This window comes from Sarcophilus harrisii, chromosome 1 (assembly GCF_902635505.1).
Source record: "Sarcophilus harrisii chromosome 1, mSarHar1.11, whole genome shotgun sequence".
In the NCBI taxonomy this organism is placed as follows: domain Eukaryota; kingdom Metazoa; phylum Chordata; class Mammalia; order Dasyuromorphia; family Dasyuridae; genus Sarcophilus; species Sarcophilus harrisii.
Genome location: NC_045426.1, coordinates 398,950,998 through 398,971,232, shown reverse-complemented (window position 1 = coordinate 398,971,232; position 20,235 = coordinate 398,950,998). Strand labels below are relative to the sequence as shown.

Sequence of the window (20,235 nt, the reverse complement as noted above, 5' to 3'; positions counted from 1 at the left end):
TATTAAGTTCTTATTCTAAACTGGATACTAGAGCAAGTGCAGAAAATAACAAATATATCAGAAAGAATAACAGACTTCAGCCTCAAGATGATTACGTTCTAAGGAAGGAAAATATTAAAAGGAAGTGAAAGTAGAGGGAAAGGATAGAAAGAAGTAATGATGACAAGACATGACAGAAAAAAAAATCTGGAGAATAAAGAATGGATCCTGGAGAGAAATGAAGATGTGGCTGACCTGGGCATTCTGAAAGGAACCAGTTAACTAAAGAAAGGGACCTCATGAGTGGAATTCTTCAGATATGAGAAGTTATAGGGCAGAATAAACTACCTGAATTAGGAACATTCTTTGGCCTAGTTTTGAAAAAAATGTCCAGAAAATTTAATGTCTAGCCCAGTAAGGAATGAAGATAAATTTAAATGACAAATATTTACTACTATATACTTGTTATCTGCAAAATACTATATTGGGTACCAGGAATGTAAAGAATAAGTTCTTGTGTGAATCCTTGAAAAGATTCCAATGTAAGGGAGAGGATAAGATGTGCAGAGAAAAGGATCAGACAAAATTCTTTGTGAAATTTTAGCTGGATGTTAGAGCTTCAGGAAAGAGAGAGGTTTTCACGTGTGACAATTCTTTAGAGATTGATGAAAGGGGTAGAACTTGGGGAGAGATCTCAGACCTCATCAAATAAAACTAAGAATGGAGAGCCCAGAACACCAGTCCCCTGAAGTTGTTGCTTAGGAAGCTGTTTCCCAGGGGTATGAAGTAAAGAGGTCTCATCGTTGTAACTAATGATGGCTTACCTTAGTTATGGCTTTGTTGGTAAGTAACTATTTGTGGACGGTAGACATTATTGAAAACCTGACCCTGTCTTTCTAGGGCTCACAATTGACCAGGAAGATGTGTTCATATATAAATAATGCAATACTATTATAAGATTTGGCATACCTTAAGAGTCTGAAGGTTTTACATTTCATTTGACTTCTTAATTACCAGACCTTTTATAGGATAACTGTTAACCAGGATTAATTCCCTGCTGATTGTCAAGGTGCTGCTGAGCTCAGTGGGGTTGTGATGAGGCATCCTGCTGACCAACAAAATAGGCCTTAATAAAATGAAAGTCCTATTTGTTGAGCTTTTTCTAAAGTGATTTTCCAGTCTTAAGAATCACTCTGTAGGGTTCCTATATGCAAATAAAAAATAAATTTCAAGTCAACTTAAATATCCACAGAGAGTAGTATGAAGATATCTTTTTACCATTTGATCAGTTTTAGACTCTTTGCTGTCAGAAAAAAAAAAATTACATTAAAAGAATACCTTAAAAAGGTATCAGTCTATATTTATCTTTCTGTTTTATCCACTTTAAAAAAAGGAATTATATTACTAGAAATCAGAAGCTAATTTTCTTTGGATTCAGTCCTCTTGCCTTTTGACAAAGATTCAGTTAATTTCATAATGAAAATCTAAAAGGTTTAGCAAAATAAATTTAATATCTAGGTTGTCCCCAAAGTCTCAGTGCATGTTAAAACTTTAATTGTTTAGTCTAAAACTGAATTAAAATTTTGAGACATCTTTTATAAGAGTATCAGTCTTTTTCTAATGACTATGAATACTCATAGCCATGTCCAAAGTGTATTTTTCCGTATAACAACATGATTCCTTAGGTGATTATCCTAAAAGAAAGAGGAAATTATCTTTATTTTTCATTTTTATGGGAATGAGTGGATCAAAATACAACATATATTATATGAATCTTTCAATTAGAAGAAATATATGCAGTCTTTGATTTCAGAATCTCATACTGTGCTTTGGAGATAAGCATTAGTGTTTTCACCTTATGGAAATCCAAGTACATGGTGCTTACATTGACTTGTCAAAGTTGCATATAAGATCATGATGCTTTTTTTTTTTTTTAGAGGATTCACATTTGTAATTAAACCTTTAGGTTGCCTTATTTTACTCCTCAGGAGTGTCATTCTTCATAAAAATTATCTCATTAATCTTCAAAGGTTTTTTTTTAATTGAATTACAGACTTTAAATGAACTCTAATTGTCTATCACATCAAATTATGGCCTTTATCATTAGACAGACAATGTGGTATGGGGTGGGGGGAAGGATGAGCCATACAGAATTAGGAGTCAGAAAACCTGAGAATTCATACTCTACTAACTGTTTATAACCTTGAATAAATCAATTAACCTCTGTGGTCCTAAGTGTCCTTATTTGTAAGATGTAGGTTCTTATGATCCTATAAGTTTTAAAACTTTATCAATTAGCCCCTCTAGACTCTCTCACTATGCATCTTATTTGTTCATTTTGTCTAGGCCATTTAATTCTGCATTTCTATCTTAATGTAGTTTGAATGAGATTCAGGATTTCAAGGTAGAATACAAGGAAGGACAGAATACAAAGTTAAATACAGAAAAGTAGTAAATCAGGCAAGAGCAAAGTAAAGGAAGCCAACTTTATTGAAGGGAAATATTAACAGTCAGGAAGGATAGAAACAGATCAGGTCCCCTAGGATCCTGTATGGAATAGGGCACCAAAAACAGTAAAAATATGGGGGGTTTAGGGGTTTTTATAGGACTCTTATTTGAGTCAAACAGATTTAGGTGTTGGAAAGATAGATAGCCTGTACCTGGTGCTCATGTAGGCTGGGCATTTGGCAGCTGGATGACATTCAAACCTCCTTCCTATAGCAAAAAAGACTTTTGACCATTATTTCAGGTCTATCTTTGACATGGAGCCTCCAAGAATTTGAACCTTCCTACCTTCTTCTATTTTCAGGGTGGACAGTCTATCAAAGTCCTTATAATTCTCTATACAAGCCAAATCTACTTCCACCTTAATTGTTATAAAGCTTCACATTTCTCATAGTATGAATCCCCTTTCTGGTTTTCTCCACTCACCAATGGGCATCTTTTCAAACTTTGCCCAAGAGTTAATTCCCTAATTAGATCTTTCCATTTCATTTCCATCAAACTTCAGTTACATGAATAACTAATATCATCAACATCAATATTTCTCATCTTTCCTATTTTTTCAAATATTTAGTGTTTACTTTTATATGGCTATATCACTGAATTAATTATCTATATATTTGTTTATTAATATTTATTAATATTTTGGTTCTCTTTTTAAAATTGTTTTCATAACAAAAATCCATACATAAATGTTTCTGGGAAATTGAAGGAAATTATAATTATTTAATTTGTTACATTTTTCTTTTTATCAATCAATCAATATTATTAAGTGTCTACTATGTGGTAGGCTCTGTGTTAAATGCTGCATAGTAGTATTTTACTTTCAACAATGACAATGAAGCACATAATATGTGGTAGATATTTAATAAATACTTGTTGAATATTGTGCATATATTACCTGCAGAAGTAGCAGGAATAAACTGCTATATAGTAGGGGAAAGTCCGACTTATTTTCACTTGTATTTGGTCTCCTTTCCTCTTGTAGAGCATTAGTTTATTAAGTTTAGGAACTAGAACCTTTTAAACTGTCTGGAGAGCCTGAAACAAATGTTTATAACTAGTAGGTTTTCAATATATAGCACATATTTAGCAATTTGTGCTATTTCATTCTCTTGTCTGAAAGACTCCAACCTGTTCTCCAACTTACTTTCATATCTGAATCTGTGAACTCAGTAATAAGGATAAAACCAGTTGCTACAACAAAATGTGCCTTATTTCTCAACACATGCACAAAAACTAATGATCAAAGGAAAAAGCGGGCATATTAGCAACTGTTTCTGTTTTATAATATAGCATTCCTCCTTAATATTTTTGTCTTAAATGTCTTGAAAATTTCTAACTCAGGATTTTTAAAACAAATGTCCAACTCTGGTGAAAAAAAAAAAAACCCACAAATTTTAAACACAAGATATATATCTGAATCTGTGAACTCAGTAATAAGGATAAAACCAGTTGCTGCAACAAAATATGCCTTATTTCTCAACACATGCACAAAAACTAATGATCAAAGGAAAAAGTGGGCATATTAGCAACTGTTTTATAATATAGCATTCCTCCTTAATATTTTTGTCTTAAATGTCTTGAAAATTTCTAACTCAGGATTTTTAAAACAAATGTCCAACTCTGGTGAAAAAAAACACAAATTTTAAACACAAGATATATAAATAATAATAATCAGAAGGATCTAAGGAATTATAAAGACCACAAAATTCTAATGTATGCTTGTGAGACTAAAAAAGAGGCATTGACCCTTGAAAGTTTTAGATCATTTATTAAAATGTTCTTGCTAATTAAACAATTTAAAATAGATTCCAGATTTCAGTTTGCATTTGCAAACAAAAACAAATGGCTCCTTGCAACACAGCTGGACAATTTACACTGTAAAATCTGTTTATAGCATATTATATTTAACCAAAGCCTAAGTGAAGCCACCAGTTAGGTAATTTTCTCCCTAGAACACAATTACTGTGAGAGGATGAACAGAATTTTACTTAAATCCAATTAAAACTATTGTATGCTTACATTTGGTTGAAATAGCCCCAAACAAATGAAATTAAATTGCAGAGGCTGTTTGTTCTTTAGAGACTTGTCTGACTTCATTTTTGTTCTTTCAATAGTGTATAGATAATTTACTTAAATATGATTGTGGTGTTTTGTCCTTACAAAAATAATCCATAGCAAAAACAATTATCAATGAATAAAAACTAGACTATTAAATCTATCATGTAAACTTAGATTTTGAAGCTAAAAAAAATGGCTTAAAGGTCAAGAGCAACCCTCTCATTTTACAAATAAGGAAACTGAGATCTAAAGAGTTAAGTAATGTACCAAAGATGACATAGCTGGTAAAATATCTAAGGAAGAATTAGAACTTGGGTCTTTTGGAGTCCAAGTCCAATGATGTATTCACTATACTATATTTCATATATTCATTAATATGCCTGTTATTTGTGAGGCACTAAGACCAGTACAGAGACTGGAAAGGGAATTTGACATGGATCGTTGCCTTCAAGGTGATCACTAACAAGTGAAGGATAAGGTGGTTTCATAAATAAAAATATGCTAGAAAATGAAGTGTGAAAATGCCTGCAAGAGTCATAGTAGGAGTGCTGCAAGAGAGAAAAATCACTTCTGACTGGGGGAATTAAAGAATAAATCAATCACTGTACATTTATGAAGTTTCTACTATGTGTCAAGAACCATGTGAAACTTTATAGATATGAACAGAACAAATTAAATAATCACTACTAATGAGTTTACATTCTAACATAAAAACATAATATATAAATGGATATACATATGCATCTACATATTTGTATGTTATAAAATATATAAAATAGGTTACATATAAAAGAATATACCATACTTGTATGTTATATGTAAAGAACTTATATATAAATGGATATACACATATAAGCTATCTAAAATTGCTATAAATTGTTTTTTCAACTTCTAAAAACTCTATAATATAGTTTCCTGTGTAAAAATCAATGACTACTTCTGCCACTTGTTCCCCCACCACAGTTACCAATAAGGAGAGAAAAAACATAGATCAGGAGAATACTAGAAGAATTCAGTTGAATTGAAAAGAGGTCTGGATTAGTACTTATAGAAAAAAGAGGAATGAGTTAAATTTATATATGATTGAAAATATGAAAGAAACAAAAGTTCTGCATCTTGGTGCTTTAGCACATTTTCTGGCACAGGTACTTAATAAATGCTAGTTGACTGATTCAAATACAGTCATTTCCCAAAACAGTTCATATGTATTTTTATCTCTGCATATTCTTTATTTCTTAATTCCTCCTCACTTTGCCTCCTTTCTTTTCTTAACTCTCTTCATAGCATTTAGTCAAAGTGTGATTTGAAATGGAGGTACTGTATGACTTGCTTTTGTCCCTAGTTGATTCCATCCTTTCCTTCTATTATCCTGCTCAGAGATTTTTTAATTGGGAATTTTTTTTTGGTCAGAAACCAAAGTCATATCAATTTTTGACTTTTTACTACCACAAAAATAAGAAATTGAAATCTAATTTAGGTATTCTCCACTGAAAAATTTAGTGCTGTATCATTATATTCATCTTGTTTGGTTTTCTTCAGGGAACAAATGAATTTAAAAGTCTATTGCTTTGTTTAAAGCCAAGACCCCACATTCACAAGCTGTAGAGCTGTACAACCCACATCCATTCTTAATTATAAAGAATTCACCTATACTAATACTCATATTTCAGTACTACAAAGGATTTCTGCTCTTAGGGATATGGGTAGTCCCTCCAATGATACAAATTGAAACCTATCTCACAATTTTGTGAAACTCTTGTCATGTTCTCTTAAAAATCTACCATAGGGGATCTACCTAACAAGGAGGGGGTCTTTCTTATTATTTCATGTATTTTCCATTATTTTACCTTTTTTTGTCATTTTAGTTTCCATGGAATATCCATGGAATGACTTTGAGTAGTTTGATCATGCGTTAAACTTTCTTTCCCTTCCAGTATCTTTCTTCATGTCATGAGGAACTGGTGCTCATACTCTGACATTATCTATTCTTCTTCATAAAATTTTACAAATGAGACAATATTCCAAATCAGTATTGCCTTTAGCTGTTATTTCTGCCAATGAGCAAGAATATCAAGTGTTTGAGTTGAAGAATTTTCTATGATCTTAGTCTCTTCATCATTATGTTGGTTAAGGTCAGATCAACATTTTTAAATGAATAGTAAAAATCAGTATCTGTATTCACTCCTATTTCCCTTTTTTTTTTTTTTTTTTTTTTTGGTGTCAACACCTTATTTTAAATAGTTCAATTTGGAATTTTTAATTATACACTATATATTTCTTTCATTTTTATCATCTACTTTATACTAATTTTCATTTCTGGTAACATTTTATATTTATAACAATTCATATTCTGACTATACCCAGACAACTGTCTGGGTAGCAATTCCCACATTAATAATGAACTATTTTCTATCTATTAAAATATAATTAAATATAGTTTTTGTTAGATTATTTGACATTTCCAGCAATTTTTTCTCAAATGAAGAATTTATGACATAAAATTCTTCTTGGTATCCTACAATGCTTTGGCCTTTTTAAAAATATTTCTTATATATTTCACTGTGAACCCCTACACCCATGTTCACAGTAAAACTCTAAGTGTTAAAAGTACATATCAAATTAATTGATAGGCTTATCAGTTTCCTTATAGAATTCTTCTACTTCCTCAACCTCTGAAACAAATGATGATGTGAAAACTACAATTATATTTGAGGGCAGTTTTCTGGTTTTGTTTTGTTTTGTAAATAGTTATCATGAGCACTGCAATACAATATATTCAATTACATTATTTTCTTCTTTAAGAGCTTGTCAGGCTTACATTTTGTTTCAATTTTCTTTTGCCTTTTAGTTTCAAAAATGTTGATTGACATAATTCAATTTCTCCGTTATGTCCACTTGCTCTCATTGGATAAGGATCTCATCTTTAGACAATTACTAACTAAGGTAATGTTTGAAGATGGTCTAAAAACTGTAATTCTTCCCATCTTCTGACCTCCTCTAAGTCACTTTACCTCTGCAAAAGCCATAAGCAATAGCATAAGACAGAGGGCCATTTTTTTCTATCTTTCATGAGTTTTCAGGCTCAAAGAATTCATCACTGAGTGACCAATAAATATCCTGTTAAGTAGTCTGTTTTTAATGAGGATGCTCTTCTGAAAAGAAATATATGGCTTCTATGAAAGACAATTAAAATTTAAATTTTATAACCATTCAATTTACTTTATCATGAATGCTTAGCATATCCTAAATGATTCTATTTGCTTTTGGACTTTCTTGTGAACTGCTTCATTTTTCCATGGTTATTGTTTTGTTCTTTATATAGATTTAGGTCACTTCTACTTCTACTAGCTCTTTCTTTCTTAATTATGGTGATTGATTTGTGTCTTATTATTGAAAGAAAAGGAAATGTGGCATAATGAATTGAAAACTGCAGAAAGATTAGGATGATCCAGGTTTGAACTTTTGTCCTGCTTTCAATATATATTGGCTGTGTGATTATAAGTCCTTTGTGCTCTCAGTGCTCATAAATAATCATCTAACATTTTAACTGCTAAGGGACAGGTCAAGTCCCTGAGAGGCTCCACAGCTGAGATCATAACATCTAAAGGAGTTGCAAAGCAGCCTTTGCTGACACAGGTGTTGCTGACTGGGAATGAGATAAATTGGAGGCAGAGGGAAGAGGAGAGAGGTCAGACAATGCAACAGTCTCTCAGTGAAAGAGGTCAGAGAACAGCAACTCCCTCTCAGTTTCCTTGTATCATCCTCTCACAAGAGGAGATCCATTCTAGGTTGAGTCTACAGCAGCCACTGTTAGGTGACTCCCATGTATTTCAACAATTAACTGCCTCCTAATCTGCATTTTCTCTCTTGAGGAATTCCTTGAGTTATTGAAATCATAAATCAGACCATCTCCTAACCCATCCAATGTGATATCACTTACAAAGCAGAGATGGTTTAGTCAGTCTATAAAGAGGCTAACAAATAAATCTGCTTAAAGTGTTTCTGACCACATCACTCTTCCTATTCAATAAATTTCAGTGACTTCCTCTTATCTGGAAGATAAAATATAAAATCCTCTATTTGGCATTCAAATCCCTTCATAATCTCCTACTTTTCTAATTTCCTTACACCGTACTTCTCTCCATGCACTCTGTAATCCACTGACACTAGCCTCTTTTCTCTTCCTCCTAAATTATGCTCTGCTTACTCATTACATACTTTTTCTCTAACTGGTTTGCATGCTTTTATTATTCTATGTTCTCATTTCTACCTCCAGTCTTCCTTCTCTCCTTTCAAGAACCATCTAAAATACTACCTTCTACAAGAAGCCTTTCATAACCCCCTTAATTCTCATTCCTTCCCTCTAATGATTATCTCCAATTTATAATATTCCTTGCTTATACATAGTTGTTTGTATAATGTTCTCCCCATATTAAACTGTAAACTCCTTGACAGCAGAGCTGTTTAGCCTTTCTTTGTATTAATTATTATCAGAGTGTCTAGAAAGTAGTAGGCTCTACTTGTTGACTACACTTGACATAGCATCTTATCTCTTATTCATATGAAGCAAAAAACCCTAATTAAAAGCAATTTGTTAATTATATATTGATATATATCTATAGAGATTATCATTACCTTGTCTCCTAATCTTTTCGTTCATCACAGAAGAAAATCATGTACAACATTGCTTTAATTAAACATATCAAGGTATGTATTGAGTGATTTCAGCAAGTTAGGCCAATTACAAGCAAAATGAAAAAAGCCTGCATATAAAATAATTTATTCCCAAGAATTATTCCAGTCTATAATATTCAAACAACACAAAAGATTAATTTAACATAAGTTTTAAGAAATTCAGTACAATCAAGTCAAGATAAATTCATATTTCTTCCACTGTCTCCTATCCATTGCATTGAAAAGAATACTGTAAGAGTTTGACTGTCATGGGGGTTATACTTTTCATGATTTGTCAAATGAATAATAAGAATGTTCCTTGTTCCCTTTTAGTTTTGTCATGGTCTACCACTAATTGGTGGTCAATAATGATCAATAAGTCAAACAGACACATTAATAACTTTAAATGAATCAAAATTCAAGTTATGCTAATAAATATAAACATAGAAAAATATTTCCATTTTGGTATGCAGAGATTGAAATATATTGTATAATACATTTTCACTTATTAGAGCTGACAATGCATAACTGATTTGTGGCTTTACTTTGCCACTCAAGGGTTACAAGTTAATTAAAAACACTTATCCTTAATTATATTTTAGACTTTGCTCTATTTGCTCTACAGTTATCACATGAAAAATTATATTAACTATTGTTCACAAATACAACATGGAAATCCCCACTGACTTCTAGAGGAGAGAAGGGAATTAAAGAATTCCTGTTAATGTGCTCACAGCTGTTTCTCTTTTTAACAGCTGTTTCTATGCATTATTTCCTTTTCAGAAAAGAAATATTTAAACTTTCTACCTGTCTTCATGGAAATTTTCCCCAAGGATAAAAAATCCAACCTTATTAAAATAATAGAATCATGGTTTAGATATAAATTTATCTAATATAGATTATTTAGTCTAGCTTCACTTAAAAAAAAAAAAAAGAAACTGAGGCCCAGAGAAGTTAAATAATTTATTCTGAGTCATATAAGCAACGTATTACAGAGTTGGAATTCAAAATCAGACTTTTTTGTCCTAAATAGAGACCTTTTTCTGATACATTCTGATAGAAGAATTTTCTCTGAAAATATGCAACTGTTTCATTTAGCAGCTACCTCTTTCAATTATTCATCTTAAATGATGGAGGCTTTATTTGAAATTCTGGCAAAACTGAGGCAACTGTCCCTGAATCAGATGATTCAGATATATGATTAAATATATATACATATATTCATGTATATTTATTTTATATGTTCATATATATTCATATAATAAATATATAATGTAATGATTAAATATAAATATATATATATATATAAATAGATTAAAATCTATGATTTTAATTTGGTTAGATTTTGTCTTTGGGGATAAACTCCATAAAGACAAATATATAATTTAAATATTTCTTTTTTTGTTTGTTTTTGTTTCCAATAAGGAACAGCAGTTCATATCTCAAATAGACCAGGTTCAATCTTAGCTGCCTCCAAATAGCTCATATGTCTAATTATAGTTCCCTTGGTAATATTAGCATTTAGTCCCTTAGCTTTTATACAAATAGAAGAAATTTTATTTAAAAGTCACATAAAGAACAAAGAAGGGATGAATGTTTTAACATGGTTAGTAAAGAAATCTTTATTCCCTATCATTTTCCCTTTCATAATTCCACATATAAATGGCTCAACTCTCCTTCCATAGCTCTGTGACAGCAGTTCCTGTCCTTCTCCCAAATCTCCAATTCCCCATTAGTCTAAGACTTTCATCTGATAACAGTTCCTCCTCACCTCTATGAAAGATAGTTATGAACCAAAAAACCTGAATATGCTTGACCTTTCATGTCATTTTTCAAGAAACCTCCTGGTAATACTTTGTTAGTTAATAGGAAGTAAAAATGTATATTTAAAACACCACTGTGATCAGAAAATTAACTTGAATCATTTGGAATTTTAAAGCAGTTTATCAGTTTAATAATGTTCCACAAAAATACTCTGACTATTAGCTTAGTTATTAGAGTGTGTAAACACAGATGTGAAGTTTTATTATCATCTATCAGCTTCATATTGAGCATGATTAGCTATTTATAACTTGAATCTAATGACAATGTGATTGACAAGAAAAGAAACATCACATGATTTTAAAATAAGAAAGGTCTTGAGAATGAGGGACAGTTCCAGCAAGGAATCACATAAATAATGAGTGATACCTTCTTAATAGGTGCAGAGTGTTAGCTGCCTATTAAAAGGCTTATCCTCTCCATAGTGAGAGAAGCTGCAGGTCCCCTTTCAATATCAAGGTAGCTCTAACAATAATTTCACTAGAACCACAATTATGATATCATCTTACTAGCTAAAGAAATAGCTAGCGTGATATAATTATTTTTTAAGAATTATTATACTTGCACAGTATCAGTTGGAAAGGATCTCAGAAGCGATCTATTCTAATGCCAACCTAAAATTTCTATCTAATTTTTGAAGCAGTCAATTGAAGCAAATTCTATCTAATTTGTGAAGCTCCAGTTTTTAAGAAGTGTTTTTTTCCTTGTTTGTTTGTTTGTTTTTACATTGAGTCTAAATTTGTTTCTCTGTAATTTTTACCCATTAACCTTACTTTTGTTTTCTGGGACCAAGAAGAAAAAAAATCTAATTTCTCTTTCTTATGAAAAATCTTCAGATGCTTGATGTTTGAAGCTATAACCCTATATTCATTTCTCTAGGTTTAAACAAACTGAGTTATTTTAGCGAGTCTTACCATTTTTAGTTATCCTTTATATTCTCTCATTTTACCAATGGCTCTCCTAGACTGTAGCACCCAGAAATTAATGCAATATTCCAGATGTGTTGTGACCAGAAAACATCTGGATATTATATTCAGTACATTGGACATTTGTCATTGCTTAATTGTTTGTTGTGTACAACCCAATCCCATTTGGAGTTTTCTTGGGAAGGATATGGGAATGATTTGCCATTCCCTTTTCCAGCTCATTTTAAAGATGAGAAAATCAAGGCAAACAGGGTAAAATGACCTGCCTGGGGTCACACATCTCTTAAGAATCTGAGGTCAGATTTGAACTTAGGAAGATGAGGTTTCCTGACTCCAGACCTAGCAAGTTATCCACTGTACCACATAGCTGCATTGGTTACTAGACCTTTCAATGTGGCCATAAAAATATACTAATTTTGTTGAATGTGATAGTTCATTGCTGATCTTTTTTGAGAATGCAATTAATTAATACAATTAGTGGACATCCAGGTAGTGCAGTTTATAGAGTATTGGCCCTGGAGTTCAAATCTGGCCTCAAATGCTTATTAATTGCATAATCCTGAGCAAGTCATTTTTGCCTCATTTTCAAGTGTTTCAGCATCTCACATTGACCATTTCTGTTCTCTTTCTATCTAGTCCAGAGATAATTGATTTTTGCAGAGAAAGTGGAAACAAAATGAGAACTGAGCCAAAGTAATCCTATTTGGCCTACAAAATTGGTGGGATTGTCCATGAATTCTCATTTTACCTGCCTTCTCACTTGCTCTTTTATCCCTGAAGTTAGAATGAGTCCTTGCTAACATTAATCCTTTCTACTGTGCATTTGTGCAGATGTGCACAAATGTGTGCATTTGTTCTTATCTCTGGAAATCTGCTCCAACAATTACCACTTCCCTCTCATCTTATTGGCAATTTCAATCAATGAACATTTATTACGAGCCTGCTATGTTTCCAGCACTGTGACTTTTAAGTTCCCCTTCCTTATGAGCTAACAAATAGGCTTGTTTAACCAAATCTAAGAGGAAAAAATCCCAACCCTTCTCTTAGTTCTAAACTGTTATATTATCCCTCTCTTTCCTTTCCCTGTTAATTTTTAGGAAAATGTCATTTTTTTTAGAAAATGTAGTTTATATATATTTCTTTCACTTCCTCACCATCCGCCCACTCTCCTATAAACTGTGCAAGCTAGTTTCCAATTCTTCTACTCTGTTGAAATGCCTGTTCCCAAACTTTCTCTCAGGTTTCATGCTCTGTGACCTTACAAAATTCAACAATGTTAAATATCCTGTTCTCTTTATTTTCTTCTCTTGGTTTCTCTAATAGTGTTCATGTCTGGTTATTCTGTCAATCTGACAGCTCCTTCTCAATATTTGCTACTGGCTCATCTTCTAGTATTTGAGTCTTCTCTGAAGCCTTGCCTTCTCTCTTTTTTTTTCTCCACACTCTCTTTTTTAGAAATTTCATCACACATCTTTAATTAACACCTCCATGTAGATAACACTTAGATCTATATCTCTCACCCTGCCTCTTCCCTGAGTTTGAATAACTCTTTTCAATGATCTATCTGAAGGACCTGTTGGCAACTCTCCCTAAATATATCCAAAACTGAATTCTCAAAAATAATACTTCTCTTAAATTTACTTGGGGCAGCTAAGAGGTACCTTAATGCGTAGAATGCCAAGCCTGGAGTCAGGAAGACTTCTCTTCCTAACTTCAAATCCAGTGTTAGACACTTAGTAGCTGTGTAACTCTGGGTAAGCGACTTCACTCTGTCTCAGTTCATCAACTGTAAAATGAGCTAAAGAAGCCAAGAATACTTTAAATGGGGTTGCAAAAGAGTCAGATGTGATTGAAAACACAAAATTTACAGTTTGAGTTAATGGCATCAGCACTCGTCCAATTATGCAGGCTCAAAAAGTTGGAGTAATTTGTTGATTCTATCCTTTGCTCCCCAGTAAAGGTTTTGTCAAATATACCTCAGATGTCCCTGTGTATCTCCGGTATACATATGTCCATTTCTACTGCCAATTCAATAACCATAATTCAGACCATCATTACCTTTCACTTAGACTATGATAATGGCTTCCTAATTTTCTCACTGCCTTCAGAATCTCTTTTCTCTGTCCTCTAGTTCACTGTTAGAATAATCTTTAAGTTATAAGTCTTTAATTCACAGATATAACTATGTTGCTGCCCTTTTCAGAAATCTTTGCTGACCCAAAATGGCCAACTAAAGAAAATACAAACTCAAAACTTTCCATTGAAAACTCTTTATAATCTGACTACAAGGTACCTTTAAAGTTGTATTTCAAAAACTCCCCTTTACACTTTCTGCACATAAACCAAACTGGACTACTAAGCATTTCCCAGTTTCATCTCATCCTGCACTCTCCAGCCTCCGTGTTATTGTTCCTACCTTGTACTGTACCAGGATTCAACTTTTCCAGAATCCTTCTCTTTGGGGCCCAGTTCAGGTGACACTTTGTTTATAATGCCTTCTCTGATTCATTGGAAGATGATCTTTCCATTTATGAATCTATCAGGACTCCTTACTTCTCCAGTGAACTAAATTGTTTCTTTTTCTGTGTGTTTTATGGTTATTTATTTATGTGTTTAATTCTTCTATCTCAAGTTAAGGTCCTTGAGCTTAAAAAGTTTATTGTTTTTCTTCTTCCCAATCTAACCTAATGTCATGTCCTTATGTAGGGATAAAGACTAGAATTTTGACTTTCACTAGAGTAGGTAAGGAAACTCCCTCTATTTATAGACTTAGAGAGTTTCATAGAATAAGTTTTGATAACTTGTCCAGGATCCCACTATTTAGCTACTTCACAAATATTTTTGAACCTTTTTTTTTGTTCTCCTGTAAGAGTGAGTTTAGTCTCAGACTGATTTTGATGATACTCATTCACTATTTCTTATTAGATATATCCTTATTTTGGAAAGATGTGCGAATTTTCAATATTTTTCCATCAGGCTAAGCCAGAAAAGTATGGCCTCTGTAAGCATTGTGACAAACTCTACTACATTTCTTTGTGGTTCATGAACTACAAAATCATTCCTAATTTTGTATCCTACATTGAAAGATATGGAACATCAAATATATTTACTTGTTCATTTTGGTACCTGGATTCTTTATGGGAGAAAATTTAAAGTAATCTTCAGATTGTACTCCACCTAAAATATATCAAACCCTTCTAATGGGAAGAAATTAACCTGTTAGTAGATATATAATATCTACAACAAACCTCAACAAATTCTGAGTTGCAAATCTGAAATCCTCCTTTAAAACTAAATGTCTCATTTCAAGCTCATAAGAATTTTAATTAGGAGTGAGATAAATAATTATATTATTATTTTTTAATATTTTATTTTCCCCAATTAAATATAAAACAATTTCTTTTATATTTGCTTTTAAAATTTTGAATTCCAGATTCTCCCCCTTCAGTCACAGCCCCAGTGAAAAGGCCCATGTGAAACTGTGCAAAACAAGAAATAATTATTAATAACCAACTAATGTATGGCAGTTACAGGGTTTGTTTTCCCCTTTTTATTTCTTCATTCAAATCTTAGGCTTTAAGGGACATCTCTTACTTTGCCCAAAGAATTTACCCCTCCAAGACTATTTTATCTAGGTGCAATTCTTTTCTAAACCCACCATTGTTCTACTTTGCCAAATAATGGTGGAGAATAAGCTCCTTTATCTAGATTGTTCCTGGGTGTAAAGATAACTCTCTTGGTCCAAAAGTGACATCAGAGTCACATTCTAAGCCCCTTATTAGAATACTACTAGAATAATATTCATTCTCTAATTAATTGTTAATCAGAGTTAATTTCTGCCTTTTGGAAACACTCTTCCAAGGGATATTAAGTGTTCAATGATCCCTAAGGTTCATCTTTGGTTCCCAAGACTCCCACTGACTTCATTTTACTACCTCTGTATCCCATATCATATAAATCTGATTAATTATTTCCATGAAATCAAATTCTTTAATCCCTGATTGCTGAATTTCCCTGATTTCAGGCCTGGCACTCTATCCACTGTGCCATCTAAGCTGCTCTGAGAACACTTTGATAATATCTTAATATCTTCTTATATTTTTGAACAATTCTCTCTTGAACATTTTTGTTCTACATTTTCTGATTTGAAGAAAATTCTTATTAGAGAAGTTAGAAGTTTCAAAAAGGATCAAGGAATTCTGTTTTCTCTGTCATCTGTTCCTTTTCAAGAAGAAACATGTTCAAATCTCATGTTTTCTGATAAATCTTTCTTGACAATCCTTTTCCTTGATAAAAGGATTTTCAGGGTTTAAAGGAATTATGGTCAAGAGTCTCCTTGCTTAAGGAGACTTCGTTTCTTTCTAGCTGAATGACAGTTGATTGTTTATACCTGGACATATTAACAGAGGATAATAGGTCCCAGAAAGGCATAAACAAGCTGGCTTCTGACTGAAGGCTCAATGTCAAACAGATGGCTTGATATTACATTTTGCCTAGAGTTTCTAGGCTAAGTCTGGAGTACCACTTGAAATGAAAGAGGATGTGTTCTATCCCTCCTTACTCTTCACTTGTTCCAAACACATCTAGAATCTTTCATATTGTTCTTATAAAGAGAATATTTGATATGGGGTATACAGATCTGACCTTGGAAAAAGACCTTGGTTCAAGTCCTGTCCCAAACATGTGTGAGCTCTGTGACCACAGACAAGTCACTTAACAGTGCCCAAATAAAATAAAACATAAATAAAATTATTTAATAACAAATTACTATGCACCAAACAAGGATACTTGTGTTTGTATTAATGGTCCCTATTTTTATTTGAATTTGATCTCACTGATCTAAATAACTCTACAAAAATAATATACAGGTGAATTCAAATGCTACATCAAGGAAGGAAGTTCCCTTATTGAGGATTCCTTACTCTGAGAAAATCAGACAAAAAGTTCTTAGTAAAAGTTGCAGGTTAATATGACTTTTAGGCTTCCTGAAATAATTATTTTGCTATTATTTCCAATTTTATTTCTTCTTTCATATTTTTTGCATGTCATGTCCTTTGAAAATCTAAGCTCACTAGAGAGCTTCCTATGTAGCACATTGTTCTCTAAAAATTCCCTTCTTTGGTGGCAGAATTATTTGCTACTGTATTATCAACATTGCTTTTTAGAACCATTGAATTAATTTAAACCATTATTTTTCTTAACCTTTGGAAATTTAAAATCTGTACATGTCTGACTAAAAATTTTTCTTCTTTTGCTATTGTAAATTAAAAAATGGTATAGTCAAGTATTCCTCAAGACTAGTCACTTTCAACTTCCACCTCTTTTAATGATCAGAATTAAATCCAAGAGATTTCTACTAATCTCTCAAAGATGAAATTGTCAGACACAAAAGTCAAGAATTTATCAGTTATTCTGCTTTTAACTTAATGAGTTTTCTACAAAGTCATGATAATTCATATGCATCAGTACTACCATATTTCTTCTCATTTTGTGGTTCCTTTGAAAATATATTGTCCATCATTGATGCATTGTTGGTGGAGTTGTGAACGGATCCAACCATTTTGGAGAGTAGTTTGGAACTATGCTCAAAAAGTTATCAAACTGTGCATACCCTTTGATCCAGCAGTGTTACTACTGGGATTATATCCCAAAGAGATTATAAAGAAGGGAAAGGGACCTGTATGTGCACGAATGTTTGTGGCAGCCCTTTTTGTAGTGGCTAAAAACTGGAAACTGAATGGATGTCCATCAGTTGGAGAATGGCTGAATAAATTGTGGTATATGAAAATTATGGAATATTACTGTTCTGTAAGAAATGACCAACAGGATGATTTCAGAAAGGCCTGGAGAGACTTACACGAACTGATGCTGAGTGAAATGAGCAGGACCAGGAGATCATTATATACTTCAACAACAATACTAGATGATGACCAGTTCTGATGGATCAGGCCATCCTCAGCAACGAGATCAACCAAATCATTTCTAATGGAGCAGTAATGAACTGAACTAGCTATGCCCAGAAAAAGAACTCTGGGAGATGACTAAAAACCATTACATTGAATTCCCAATCCCTATATTTATGCACACCTGCATTTTTGATTTCCTTCACAAGCTAATTGTACAATATTTCAGAGTCTGATTCTTTTTGTACAGCAAAATAACGTTTTGGTCATGTATACTTATTGTGTATCTAATTTATATTTTAATATATTTAACATCTACTGGTCATCCTGCCATCTAGGGGAGGGGGGTGGGGGGTAGGAGGTGAAAAATTGGAACAAGAGGTTTGGCAATTGTTAATGCTGTAAAGTTACCCATGCATATATCCTGTAAATAAAAGGCTATTAAAAAAAAAAAAAGAAAGAAAGAAAAAAAAAAAAAAAAGAAAATATATTGTCCATACTCTTTCACTTGGCAAGACAATTAGAAAAACAGCATATTGGGGTAAGAAGAAAGGACATTGGGCAGGCAGCAACAAGTTTCTCAGCTTTTGCTCCACTCTCAACTGCTCCTCCAATTCCAAAACCTTCCTCCTCTATAACCGTGAAAGAACAGACCATCTTCTCTGCCAAGGACTTCTTGGCTGTTAGCATAGCCGCTGCTATCTCCAAGATTGTGGTGGCCCCAATGAAAAGAGTCAAGCTACTATTGCAGGTCCAGCACGCAAGTAAACAAATTGCTGCAAATAAGCAGTATAAAGATATAATGGATTATATCATTCTAGTTCCAAAGGAACAGGGGGTGCTTTCCTTCTGGCAGGTTAACTTAGCAAATGTCATCAAATAATTTCCCACCCAGGCTCTTAACTTTGCCTTTAAGCAGAAGTATAAGCAGGTAATTTGGAGAATAAAACAAGCACACAATCTGGAGGTATTTTACTGGCAATTTTGCTTTTGGAGTCACTTCTCTCTGCGTTGTCTACTCACTGGATTTTGTATATAGCTTAATAGCCAGTGCTGGTAAACCTGGCACTGAGAGAATTCAAGAACTGGGCAGCAGTCTGGTGGAATTCGTGGTTTATATCAAGTTTCAATGTTTCAGTGCAGGATATCATTATCTATAGAGCAACCTACTTTGAGATCTATGATGCAGCAAAAGGAATGCTTTGAGATCCGATCCAAAGAACACTCATATTGTGATAGGTTGGACAATTGTCCGAACTTGAGTGCTTTGGCAGGTGTGCTTTCCTACCCCTTTGATAAAGTAAGGCAGTCTAGGCACAAAGAAGCTGATATCATGTATATTCAGACAATTGACTGCTGAAGGAAGATTGCTAAAGATGAAGGTGGAAAAGATTTCTTGAGGGATACTTGGTCCAATGTCCTTAGAGGAATGCCTAGAGCCTTCATACTTGTCTTGTACAATAAACTGAAGAAAGTAATCTCGGTACATCTTAACTAAAAGAACGTAACTAGTGGCTATAGATCATGTAGAATATTTAACCATACTTAGTATTTTGAACCACAGACCTTCAAAAAATTCCCGTAGTTTTTATTATGTAGACCAGATCATGTCTATAGAGGAACCAGGAAAAGCTCTTAAAAAATGGGACTCTTTTATTGTGATCCATGTTCACATAGTGGAACTGATGATTCAGTATATTGATTCTGTTCCTTTAGGGGAAAATAAGTTACTGTGGGTCTGAGGAAGCAGATGAACTTTTAAACCTTATACCTTATGTGATTTTATAAGACCACAAATTTGCATTTAGTTATTTGTTTAAAAAAAATCATATCTTCCTGTAGTGTTCTGGTTGGGTTTCTGAAGGTCTCTGGACCAGCATTCGTTTCAAGCAAATTAATCACCACAAGAATAGCCCGGTGTTAAAGTCCAAATTCTTTATTGTCTCCTTGCCTGGGGCCAGAGCTAGCTTGGTCTCAGTGGAGGAAATGCAGGAGGACAGGCTAGCCACCACAGTGGTATGAGATGGACAGAATCTCTTCTTGGCTGGGAGAGCTTGAGCTCCCACCTCCAGTCCTCTGTCTTCTCTGAGTCTGACCCTGGCTGAGTTTGTCCCAGCTTATATGCCCTATTATAATTAGATCATTTATAATATACTGAATATAAACCAATCATTATATCACTAGGGAACCATTATTTGTTGTAAAATTAATTCAATCATACTGAACTTAGAGAACTATTAATCACCACACTAAACTAGATAACTATTGTCTTATCAATTCCACTGAGTTAACACCTTGTAAAAATCCTTGTTTCACGTGCAGAGCTCTGGCCCACAACATCTCCCAATTGTACTTAAGAAGTATGT

General features: G+C 33.1%; 1 protein-coding gene and 1 pseudogene across 8 annotated transcripts in view; both read left to right on the top strand.

Annotated features, from left to right (window-relative positions):
* The window catches only part of CTNND2 (catenin delta 2), a 1,100,293-nt gene that overhangs the window by 849,037 nt on the left and 231,021 nt on the right, over positions 1-20,235 (top strand). The window lies entirely within an intron of this gene.
* LOC105749287 lies at positions 795-19,789 on the top strand (annotated as a pseudogene).